General features: G+C 43.8%; 1 long non-coding RNA gene across 2 annotated transcripts in view; it reads left to right on the forward strand.

The window, feature by feature from the left end:
* LOC123369883 overlaps positions 1-9,186 on the forward strand; it is a 115,937-nt gene extending 106,751 nt beyond the window's left edge. Inside the window, exon 4 of one of the 2 annotated variants that reach the window (XR_006579171.1) lies at positions 8,788-9,186. This is a non-coding gene — a long non-coding RNA (uncharacterized LOC123369883). Of the gene's footprint in view, positions 1-3,551; positions 4,496-8,787 lie in introns of those variants that run through there. The other variant, XR_006579172.1, reaches the window with a different exon arrangement.
* Positions 9,187-12,190: the final 3,004 nt, after the last annotated feature.

The raw sequence follows: 12,190 nt of genomic DNA on the forward strand, positions 1-12,190 counted from the left end.
TGCTGTGAGAGAATCATTCTGCACCCATCACTATAATTAGGATGACCAGATGTTCTGTTTTTAAAGGGACAGTCCCGTATTTAAGCCCTCCAGCAGGTGTCCCAACTTTTTCCTAAAAATGGACAAATTGTTCCATATTTTCTGTCTCCCCACACCGTCCCCATCAGTACTGGCAGGTCCTGCTGTTGGCTGGATCCCACCCACCCACCAATGGTGAGTGGGTGGGGGGGGTCCAGTGGCTGACGATGAGGAGATCACTATCATGCCCCCCTTAATCTCCTCTTTTCGAGTCTAAACATACCCAGTGCCTTTAGCCTTTGCTCGTATGGCTTGTATTCCATCCCTTTGATCATATTTGTGACTTACCTCTGGATCTTTTCCAGTTTCTCTACATCCTTTCTGTACCCTGGTGACCAAAACTGGACACAGCTGAGTCTGCCCTGTGCTTAGTAGAGTGCTACTATCACCTCCCGTGACTTCCATGCTATGCCTCTGTTAACGCAATCTACAAATACATTAGCTTTTTTTGCAAGAGCATCACATTGTTGGCTCATGTTGAGTGATCCACCACAACTCCCAGATCCTTTTCAACAGTGCTGCTGCCAAGGCAGTTATCTTCCATTCTGTATCTGTGCATTTGGTTTTTCTTCCTTCATTGCAGCACCTTACATTTGGCTTTGTTGAATTTCATTTTGTTGTCTATAGCCTAGTTCTCCAATTTATCAAATTTCCTTTGAATTTTAGCTCTACCCTCCTAAGTGTTTGCAACCCTGCTAGCTTTGGGTCATCTGCAAATCTGATCAGTGTGCTCTCTAGTCCTACATCCAGGTCATTAATAAAGATGTTAAATGACACCAGTGGAGCCCCACTTAAGACCTCCCTCCAATCTGACATCATTCCATTAATGGCTACTCTTTGTTTGCAGTTGTTTAACCCATTATATAGCCACCTAATGGCAGCTCCTTCAAGCCTGCATTTCACCAGCTTACCTATCAGAATGCCATATGGGACTATGTCAAAAGCCTGGCTAAAGTCCAGGTACATTATGTCCACCGTATTCCCCCTATCCACCAAACCAGTTGGCTTGTCAAAGAAGGAAAACAAGCTGGTTTGACATGATTTGTTCTTAGTAAATCCATGGTGGCTCCTAGTGATCACCCCTTCATCCTCCATGTATTCACAAATTGAATGTTTTATTCCTTGCTCTAGTAGCTTCCCAGGTATCGAGGTCAGGCTGACTGGTCTATAGTTTACCAGCTCCTCCTTCCCCCCCCCTTTTTAAAGATAGGCACTATGTTATCCCTTCTGCAGTCTTCTGGGACCTCTCCTGTTACCCATGAGTTTGTAAGTACTATTGCCAGTGGCTCCGAGATTTCTTCAGCTAATTCCTTCAGTACTCTTGGGTGAATATCATCCAGCCCTGTTGATTTGAATCCATTCAAATTGGTCAGAAGATCTCTGACATATCCTTTACTTATCCCAATCTGCATCCTTTCCCCTTCATTGTCTGTAACTTTGCTAGTCGTCCGGTCACATACTATTTTTTGTGTGAAGACTGAAGCAAAGTAGACATCGAGCAGCTCTGCCTTCCTGAGATTTTTCCATTACCAGGTCACCTTCTCCATTGAGCAGCAGGCCCACCCTGTCCTCCATCTTTCTTTATTGTCTGCTCTATTTGAAGAACCCCATCTTACTGTCGCTAACATTCCTTGCCGGCTGTAACTCATGCTTTGCCTTGGCTTTCCTGGTTTTGTCCCTACAAACTCGCTCTATTCCCATGTATACTTCTTTGGTGACGTGCCTCTCCTTCCATTTCCTGTATGGATCCCTTTGGGGTTTTAGATCACTAACAAGCCCCCAGGGCAGCCATATTGGCCTCCTATGGCTCTTCTTATCTCTCCTCTGCATTAGAATAGCTTGATATTGAGCCTCTAGTATTGCAGCTTTTAAAAAATGCCAGCCCCCTTTGACTCTTTTTTTCTTCCTAATTCATCTTTCCATGGGACCGTGCCTGTTTCTCTGAGTTGGCAGAAATCTGCCTTTCTGAAGTCCAGTGTCCTTGTTGTGCTGTTCTCATGTCCTCCTTGCAATAGGCCCTGGGCATATTACACAGCTCTGTATCTGTTCATTGAACAGGGACACTTGTGGTGTGAAAAATGTTTCTCTGAAGTCTGGTCTTGACAAAAAAATTGACCACCCCTGGGGTAGAGAGTCTAATTGTCTTGCCCAACATAACACAGGAAGTTTATGGTGGCACAAGGAACTAAACTCTGGTCTTTTAAGAACAAAGCTAGGGAACCTAATCACTGGACCAGCCTTCTTCTGTGAATTAGCTGCTTGGAACAGCCACATTGAAACTAACACATTTGTTTTCTTTTACCTGACGGACTTTTATATTGATGAGCTTTTTTGATGGAGCTTGAGCTGGATAATGCTTCAAATGGCACAGCAACACAGAATTGATTACAAATTACTGTGGCATCTTTCTGTGTGCTGAGGGAGGAGTTTTCATTTCATACATCACTTGCAGCTAGCTGCAGCCCCTACAATAAGCCTGGCATCCTTAAGACAAAGTTAAGGAAGTTATAGATGCCATGGTTTGTTGGTTTCAGTGCGGATCTACTGTACCTCAAAAATATAATTGTCAGGAAAAAGTTCATACTACTGTTGTATTCCATGCATTCATGAAATCTCATGGTTCCAGCCCACAATTTAATAGACCGTTTAAAAACATTAAGTATGAAAAAATACCAAACCAAGGGAAATCCTTGAACAGGAAGTTGGCCAAACATTTTCCTGTGCAACACACACACATTCTGTAGAAACTTCTGGATAAAAAACAATTTTAATATAGAAGGAAATATTACCACTTGTTCTTCTGCCCCTTCCCTGTCCAGAGTCACCAGGGTCCCTTCGATCGGAAGGAAGCCCCTTCAAGAACAGGATAGGTTAGTGCTGGCTGACAACTGCACAGACTTTAAGGTCAGAAGGGACCATCATGATCACCTAGTCTGACCTCCAGCACATCACAGGCCACAGAACCTCACCCACCCGCTCCTCTGATTATTAAACACCCTCAAGGGCCTACTGTCCTTCCCTCCCATCCTTCTCCACTGTCAGAAGACCAAGCCCAACAACTGTTACAGAACACATGCAGATGGCAGTGCCATCTGTGTCAGCCTAGTGCCAGCTCAGGCAGTCTTCCATCTGCCACTTCATTGAGGGGAAACACAGCGTGCTCAGGAGTGACTCGAGGTTAGGTGGGGCTCAGCCAGTGAATTTGTGATTGTGAAGGAGGGTTGTTCTATTTGTCACAGCTCGGAGCCAGGTCAGTTCTGTAAGCTGCATCTGAGGTAAAGAAAAGGTCAGAGTCACTGAATTATTTCAAAACAGTTGGGTCCCCAATGTTGATAGCTGCGCGGCAGGGGGGAGCGTGTTCCACCATGGTCTGAGGGCCCACAGGTTGCTGATGTCTCACTTAGCTACACACCAGAGCATATCACATAGATTCCCTTAGGCCCCTGAGTTGCGCTTCTTCTCTGTTCTAGCAGCAGCCTCCTAGAGACCAACTTCTCCACCAGCCGGAGAACAACTGAAGGCTGACAGATGGTGACGCCTTATATGGGAGAGTATGACACCATTAGAAGCTTTCCTGTTCTGTCTCCATCTTCTGACTGGGAGAAGATAAAACCCCAAGTGTTTAGGTTGGAATAGACCATCAAAAAGGGATATTCCAATTATTCTCAGATAAGAAATGGGTGCACATCACCCTCAAGAGGTGCATGTCAAAAAACAAAATTATGTGAATATTCTTTCAAATGAATGAACCCAGGCATTGCCAGACTGGATCAGACTGATGGTCCAGTGTTCTCTCACCAACAGTGGCCAGATGCTTCAGAGGAAGGTGCAGGAAAGCCTACAAAAGGCCAATGTGGGGTAATCTTCCCTCTATGAAGTTCTCATCCCAATCCCTACTAGTTGGAGATTGATTTAAGACCTGAAGCACCAGACTTACGTTGCTTCCCATACTCTTTGTTAGCATTAACTGTGTGATAAATCTAGATGTTCTTGTTATCCATACAAATGTCCTATTCCTCTTTGCATATTTGCAAACTTCCTGGCTTCAGCGATATCCTGTGAAGCCAGTTTGCTCTGGCTGTGTTTGCCAACTGGTTTGCTGGTGGTAATGTTCACAATCGCAGCACATTTTAAGCAAGTCTTGCAGAACATTCACAGACAGCAACATTTTCAACTAGTAAGTGCTGTTTGCATGGGAGAGCTATTTCTCAGAGCGATGCCCATCTAATGAAAGTCATGGAACAGAAACATACAGTGTGACCAGATTTGAGTGCAATCTCAAAGCCTGAAAGTGGATTAACAAATACTTGCAGTGATCAAAAGTTCATCATGGAAATATATGATGGAAAAACTGTGGATAATAAATAAATTCATGAAAAACACAATCTGGACAATTTGTGAAAATAAAGTTTTCATCAAACCAATTATTTGTTATGGATTATTTGCCAGTCTTTAGATGGTGCTGTGATGCAGAGCTCACTGGTCAGTGTTAGGTTTTACTCCCTGTTTCCAGCTAAAAACATTAAATTCTTTCCTAATATTTATTTTTTCATGAAAAAACCTGCCTTAGGGTAGAATATTCAAAAGCACTCAGTGTTGGCCTAACTCAGGTCCCATCAAGTTAATAGGAATTTTGCCTTTGACCCAGGTCTTGTGCTTCATAAGGGTGAATTCCACCCTGTGTGATCAGTCACTTACATCATCCGGCATTGATTGTGCTTCCTAAACCTTCTAAACTACTGCTCCTGCCCACAATGAATTTTATTTTGGCCACTCTAATGGGCCAAAGTTCACTTTCTGAGAACATTCATAGGAAAACTTGGATTCCACAAGCATTCACATGACCTGACTACACTTCAGCTCACCTGTCTCCTTAGGCTTGCTGGTGCCTCCCCTAAAGTGTTGCCCCCTGTAGCCATCTGGAACACACCTCGCTGGAGAAAACCTGTGCCACATACCCTTGGACTGAGACTGAAGAGGTATCTTTGATCTCATAAAGTACACTCTCCTTCAAGGCTGAAGTGTCCTTTTCCCCTTGGGGTGAACTGCTTCGACCTCACACACAACTGTAGAATATCCCTTAAAACAAGATTTAAAAAAAAAACCAGAGGGAAATGGTTTTAAAAGAAAAGAAACAGCTTGCTGAACAGTCTAGATTTACACTTCCCATAAGCTGAATAGATAATGCCTCCTCGGCTGAGTCACAGAAAGCAAAAATAAATCTTCAAAGAGGAAGTTCTGGCTCTGGCCTGTCTTGTGGGAGTTCCACCTCCCCCTCACTCAACCTGGTGTCCACGCCTCAGGTGTTAGATTATTTAATCTAATACGGAAACAGACTCTTTCCCCCAAAACAGATTTTTTTTTCAAAGCCTCCTTCCTCTCTCCTCAGCCAAGCTACTTCCACCCCATGGGAGTTTCTCTAGTTCCAAGAACAGGTATTTCCCTCCCCAGCTTGTTCTGCCTAACCCATCCAGTTGACTGGTTTCTAGTTCTTGAGGAAATTAGTTCCATCTGGCTGGGTGGAATTTTTTTCTAAATCTAAAACTCTCCTCCCTTGGATATGAAATATTTCCTGACAGACCAACGTCAGTCTCTTGCAGTTCAGAAAAGCAAATAGAAACATGTGCAAACGCACAGTCAAAGCAAACTTCTATTTAGAAGCCACGAAACTGCTCACAAATAGTTTTTCAGACTATTCACTCGGTTCTCCTCTGTGACCTCTTTTAGAATAAGTTGTCATCCAAAGTTCAATCCCTAAGTAATGTCTAACCACACTTGCTTTAAACCACTGTTGATCGTTTTTCTTCCCCCAGCCTTTGAATTTAATTAATAATTAAATTTTAACAAATGCAAAATCCTGCAGCTTCAAAGGGCAGGGTGATGTGTGCAAGCATTTGCAGGTCATTTGAATTGCAATTCAAGTGTATTCTGCTCATTTGCAAGCCTTCCGAAGATCAAAGAATCATTTATAACCCTGAGCTCTGTCATTACCCAAATGACATTAAGGGTTGAAGAAAGCCTTTTCCAACTGGCTGGTTTTATATTGTCGCTCTATAACATTATGATTGGAGGCAGCAGAAGACCCAGCAAACCTTTTCGTTCTCTGCTTGAACTAAAAAACCAACTACACAGCTAATACAAAATCATGGACCTGTGCAAAGCTACTGATGATCCAGCTGCTGAACTAGGCTCATAAAAGTAGAATGTCTTAGGCTAGATTGTGAGCAAAATCCATTGAGTAAAAAAAAAGAGGCGGGGAGCCCACAGAATAGTTAAAATAAATCATTACCCCAAGGCTTTCCTGTATTCTAATAGCGAACACATTTGATCCCAACTATGAAAAAACAACGTATCTAGGGGAAAGAGTGACAGCTCTTGTTTGTACTTAGTTTCCAAACAAATACACTTGGCTGTGCATGAAAACCTCCACTGGAAGTAATCTGAGGGGCATCTCCTTAGCTGATGTGAACTATGTAACTCTGTTGACAAGTGGAGGGTCCAATCATCTGAAAGTGCCCCCACAAACAGTTTGTATGTACAGAAGTCAGTTGTCCAGCTGCTCAGAGAAGAAACGAAAGGGGGATGGAACAGTATATAGGGAGCTGCATTGGATTAACTGTTACCCAGGGTTTTCGGAACCCAAAACAGTGGTAACTTAACTATATCACTCCAGGCGATATCAGGAATAAATCAATGGGAACACAGCAATTTCTGTCTGATAAATGATTGATACAAGTAAGCGTGCTCTTATCTAAAACTACTATTTATTAGATTTTAAGCATGTGCGCACGCACACACACTAGATTTTAGGACATCCCAGATATAGATACCCACAGTCTGAGATGGTTTCGAGTGATCACCAGCCAGACTTCCAGGGGCTTTCTTTCCATCCAGCTGATGGGAGTTTAAATTTCAGCTCCTTGCCCGAAGGAAAGCTCCCTCAAACTGCTCTGCGGTATTACAGCTAATCTTTTATAACTCACTTTGACAGCACCCATAACCTATAGTGACTCCTAGTGGGTCAGCATAACAACCTCTACTTAGTTCTCCTAATTTCAACAAATGACTCATTATCTCAAAACACTCCGAGTATTTCTAGCCATAACAACAATATGTCAGGGGCACCTAAAACCAAGGTGACTCTTTTCCATAACTTTCTGTCCCATCCTTCTGTTCTGATTAACAAACTGTAAGTATGCAGCTGCCTGACCTTGTCTCACAAAGGCATAAGATTAGTCCTAGCTATGTGATGTTTGGTTTTCAGCTGGCAGTGGCAGAACATACAAAATGGCTGACTGCAGCACTGTCAAGTTCTGGGGTTCAAGCAGGAATGTCAAATTCCGGGGCAACAGAACCAGTTTGGGGCTATCTTTTCCCATCATTCCACCAGCTGTAATTCTCAGCGACCCTGTAGGATGGGTACCACATCGCCCTGCATCTGGAGGTTCCCAAACTGGGTGGTCGATTTTTAGTCTTCGTTGTTTGTTCCAGATTTCAGTAACGTTTTACAGTTTACAGAGAACAAGGAAAGTTGTCCAGGCAGCCTTTTAATAAGTGAGAACTTTAATTGGATGATGGAAGGAAGAAGACAAGTTTAATAAATGTTAGGCCATTTTCCAGACCCGGTGCACTAATATACCTTAGGATTCCATTTATTTGGTGTATTCATATCACGCTTTCGGCTGTCCTGACATGTTTCATTTGTCTAGCTGTTGTTTTTCGTATCATGTGTCAGTTTATCATCCAGCCACAAATTTATTACCAATTCAAATCTCTTTAAGGAATTGGAGCAGAATCCTAATAATGAATTTGCTGCTAACTGGTGCCTGATAGAATATCTCCTGGTAGTGATTAAGCATGTTGGCCTGGCTGCAAGCAACCTACCAGTATTGCTGTTCCCTGTGAAAGGCATTTCCCTTTTCCTGTTAGCTGAATATCTATTAAATGCCCTGCCAGCTCCTCTGAAAAACCATAGACCCAGGTAAGAGGAAATACTGTCTCTTCTCCAGCCAGTCCTAGTTATCTGCTGTGCAGTATGGACTGTGTGTAGGATGATGAAGACAGTACGAATGGGTGTATCAGTTCACTGCAACCAGATAATCGACCATGCAAAACCAAAAGAAGGGTTGTGCACTTGGGTTTCAGAGCATTGGTTTAGAAGTAGGCAAACTTATTCCTATGCACTCTGTATGATCACAAAGTACACAACACTCCTCTGCAAGAGCAATATACGTAGACACTGGTTAAACCCACTCTCGCAGTCAAAGATTGTGTGCCAGCCACGTTAGGGAGAAAGAGCAACACCCAGCTCTCATTTCATCAGGGACAAAAGGGTGAAGAAGTACAAGGTTGGCCTCGGGTTACAACATATAAGCCACCAGTCAATGATAATGGAATGGTTAGTTGATTTCTATAAATTGGTCAGTGCATTTCACTTTCGGAGAGTGTCCGGTAGCCAGTGTAATCTATTCCACCTGGAGGCATTGTGTCAAATCCATGAAAGAGTTTGTGAAGCATCAAGAGGGATTCTTATTAAATTGTCAGGGTTCTTTGTGCTGGAGTCAGACTTTCAATATTTCATGGTTGAAGTTCCCTTTTTTACATGCAGTGCACCGTAAACCAATGCAGCCAGGAAGAAAAGATGGATCTCTGTTGCGACAGCTATTAGTCTTGATGTTAAGAGTGGTTTGTTTTGTTTTTCCCCCACAGTTCCTCAATATCTAAAGCTGCAGCTGAAGATAAGAAACTGCATGAACTGGGCTTTCCTTTTGGAAAATGGGCCAACTTTTGTATATACTCAAGTAACACCTAATTTGTGTATCCAACGCAGGGATTGGCAACCATATGTCATTGTGTATGTGTGTGGATCTGTCCATGCAACCTTTACTGATGCACACAGATCAGGTTGTTTGATCACACAGCTCGAATATGCCTTTTCTCCCCTCAACTAAAAAACATGCAAACTTTTAAGTGTCAGACCTATTCTTTCTTTCTCTATAACAGATGCTTGTGCACCAACTTTAATCTAGAAGACAGGTGCATAATAAGTTTTAATGGTTGAAAGTTAAAGCCAGCGAAGTTCATACTGGAAATAAGATGTAAATTTTTAATGCCAAAGTAATTAACCATTGGGACAGCTTATAAAGGGAACTGGTAAATTCTCCATCAGTCAGAGTCTTTGTATCAAGACTGGATGTCTTTCTAAAATATACGCTCTAGTTCAACCAAAAGTTATTGGGCTCAGTGCAAGAATCACCGGGGATAAAATTAAATGGCTTGTGTAATTCAGGAGGTCAGGCAGGAAGATCTAAATAATTAAAATCTAAGTTACTTGAGTTCCTATTCCAGTTTGGGGACTACAGAGGATTTGTATTTTGAAAAAGGCCTCTCTGCAAAAATCAATTCTTCATAGATGACTGAGTCAATTTTTGATTTTTTCACCTTGTTAAAAGCTATTGAGGTTTTACACTTAAGGAAGTTGATGCAGCCAGTGGAGCCAGTCAGTTTGACTTCAAGACAAGAATGATTCGAGGTTTGGAAAACATGCCTCACAGAGAGAGACTTTAGAAGCTCAGCCAATTTCATTTACTCAAAAGAAGGTGAAGAGGTAACTTGGAAATGATCTACAGCAGTGGTTCCCAAACTAGGGGCGCAGCTTCTTCAGGGTGAGCCCCCTGGGAGCCGCGATCGGCCGAACCTGCGGACACGTCAAGTAAACAGACCAGCTTGGCCTGCCAGGGGCTTTCCCTGAACAAGCCATGCCACTGGTTTGGGAACCACTGGTCTACAGGTACCCACATGGGGAAGTATCAGAGGGGTAGCCATGTTAGTCTGGATCTGTAAAAAGCAACAACGAGTCCTGTGGCACCTTATAGACTAACAGACATTTTGGAGCATGAGCTTTCGTGGGTGAACACCCACTTGGTCGGATGCATGAGACGAAGTGGGTACTCACCCACGAAAGCTCATGCTCCAAAACGTCTGTTAGTTTATAAGGTGCCACAGGACTCTTTGCTGCTTTCACATGGGGAAGAGATTTCTGGTAGTGAACCAGGGGCCTAGCCATGGATTGGCCTGGGTGGGCCATGGCCCACCCACTTAGCATCCAGGCCCATGCAAATCGTGCCTCAACCCTGCTTCCCAGCAGGAGCACTGGGCAGAGTAGGGTCGGAACCTGCTCCCCGGCAGGGGAACCGAGCAAGGGAAGCCCCCGCACCTGGACCCCGCTCCCTGGTAGAAGTGCTGGATGGGGCACTTCTACCGCCCCCCGCACCCCAACCTCATTTCCCTGGCTGGAGCATGGGGGGGACTGCAGTTGGAAGGGGTGTGGAGGGACCCCCACTTGTCCTGGCCCAGGGCCCCACAAAACTGTAATCCCCCTTACCCCCCGGTGATTGCCTGCACACCTGAAAGCTGGGGCCTACGCAGTTTTCCTGTCCAAGCTATGCCACTGTAGTAAACAGCTCTTTAATCTAACATAAAAAGATATAAGGAAATCCCATGGTTGGAAGCTGAAGCAGATAAATTCAGACTAGTAAAATGGTGCAAAATTGAGGTGTGGGAAACTAATCACTTGGAGTCTTTACCTCAAGACTGGATGCCTTTCTAAAAGATAAGTTCTAGCTCAACCACAAGATATGGGCTTGATGCAGGAATTACTGGGTAAAGATCTATGGTCCGGGCTATTGAAAGATGAGACTAGATTATCACAATCAGCCCTTCTGGCCCTGGCAGCCTCTCTGCTCTGGCAGGACCCAGGAAGAGAGTGCGCCAATGGTGGAAATAGTATTCATACATTAATTGCTACGGAGTCTTGAAATAACAATTGTAGAAAATGTTGCTCCTGGAGTCAACACTGGGGCAAGCAGAAATATTAATGGTACAGGCCTGAGAGATGAAAAAGTAACACGGGGCCGAAAGACAAAAGGGCAATGAACATCGCAGGAAATGGTATATACAGAGATAGAGGGGCACAAACTGCCTAAAGTGGTTCCGGAACAAACCTCCCTGAGATGCAGGTATTTGGTTTGCCCCATTATAAAAAACAGGCGATATTCAGGTCTGGGTTTGGACTTCCAGCATTTCCCTAATTCACTGGGGTTGAGTGTGTGTGTGTGTGGGGGGGGTTCAGACCTTTTCCAGCATGACACTATTTAAATGTTATGTGCCAATATCTCTCCTCCTCCTCTCCTGTCCTCCCACAGTATTAATCGTCGAGGTGAGCCCCAGTCACATTAAGGTCATACCTGGAATTAGATGCAAATCTGGACTGTCACAGCTTGGGCTTATCTCTAAATAAATGCTTCTGTTCATTTTAATAGGCATTCAGTACATGTGCCCTGTGCGGGTACCACACCAGATCTGCACTTTTTTTCAGAAGAACTAGTAGATTTTCTGTGAAAAGAAATCTCTCCTAGAGGCAATCGTAACTCTCTTCAACCCGAACTGAAAAAAAATTGCCAGCTGGTAGCATCAATCATGATTCCTACCGTCATAGCCTATTATTGGCGCCAATTATGGACATTAAGGGTGTGGTCCCACTCCCATTAGAGTCAATGACCAGACTCAGTGACCTCAGTGGTAATTGAATCAGGCCCTAATGATGTAGACCCAGCATAGCAGTGGGGCTCTGGTCAAAATCATTCTGCTGGCTACAGCAACCCAGTGCACAGTCATCCATTTGTTCCCCCATCCCAAGTAGCTGATCTAATGTCAGTGGGGAAAAATCCTTTCCTGGTGTCCTGGGCATGACAACAGACTTCGCAGTTCAGGAATTAGGTGATGGACCATTGCTCGGGCAATTTGTGTGTAAAAATAAAACACAATGTAAGCGATCTCCAAATCATACCTCAGACCACCACCAATAATAACTAAGCAATACAGAGCTTGTATTTGGCATTGATGCGGACGCTGCTGGAAAGTTGTGTTCAGTTCTGGTGTCTACAAGTTCAAGCAGGATGTGAAGGGGTTCAGAGAAGAGCCATGAGAAGGATTAAAGGTTTGGAAACAATGCCTGATCATCAGAGACTCCAGGAGCTCCACCTGTTTAGCTTAACAAAGAGAAGGTTACGGGCTGACTTGATCAGAGTCTGGAAGTACCAACATGGGGAAC

The sequence above is a fragment of the Mauremys mutica genome, chromosome 4, assembly GCF_020497125.1.
Source record: "Mauremys mutica isolate MM-2020 ecotype Southern chromosome 4, ASM2049712v1, whole genome shotgun sequence".
NCBI lineage: Eukaryota > Metazoa > Chordata > Testudines > Geoemydidae > Mauremys > Mauremys mutica.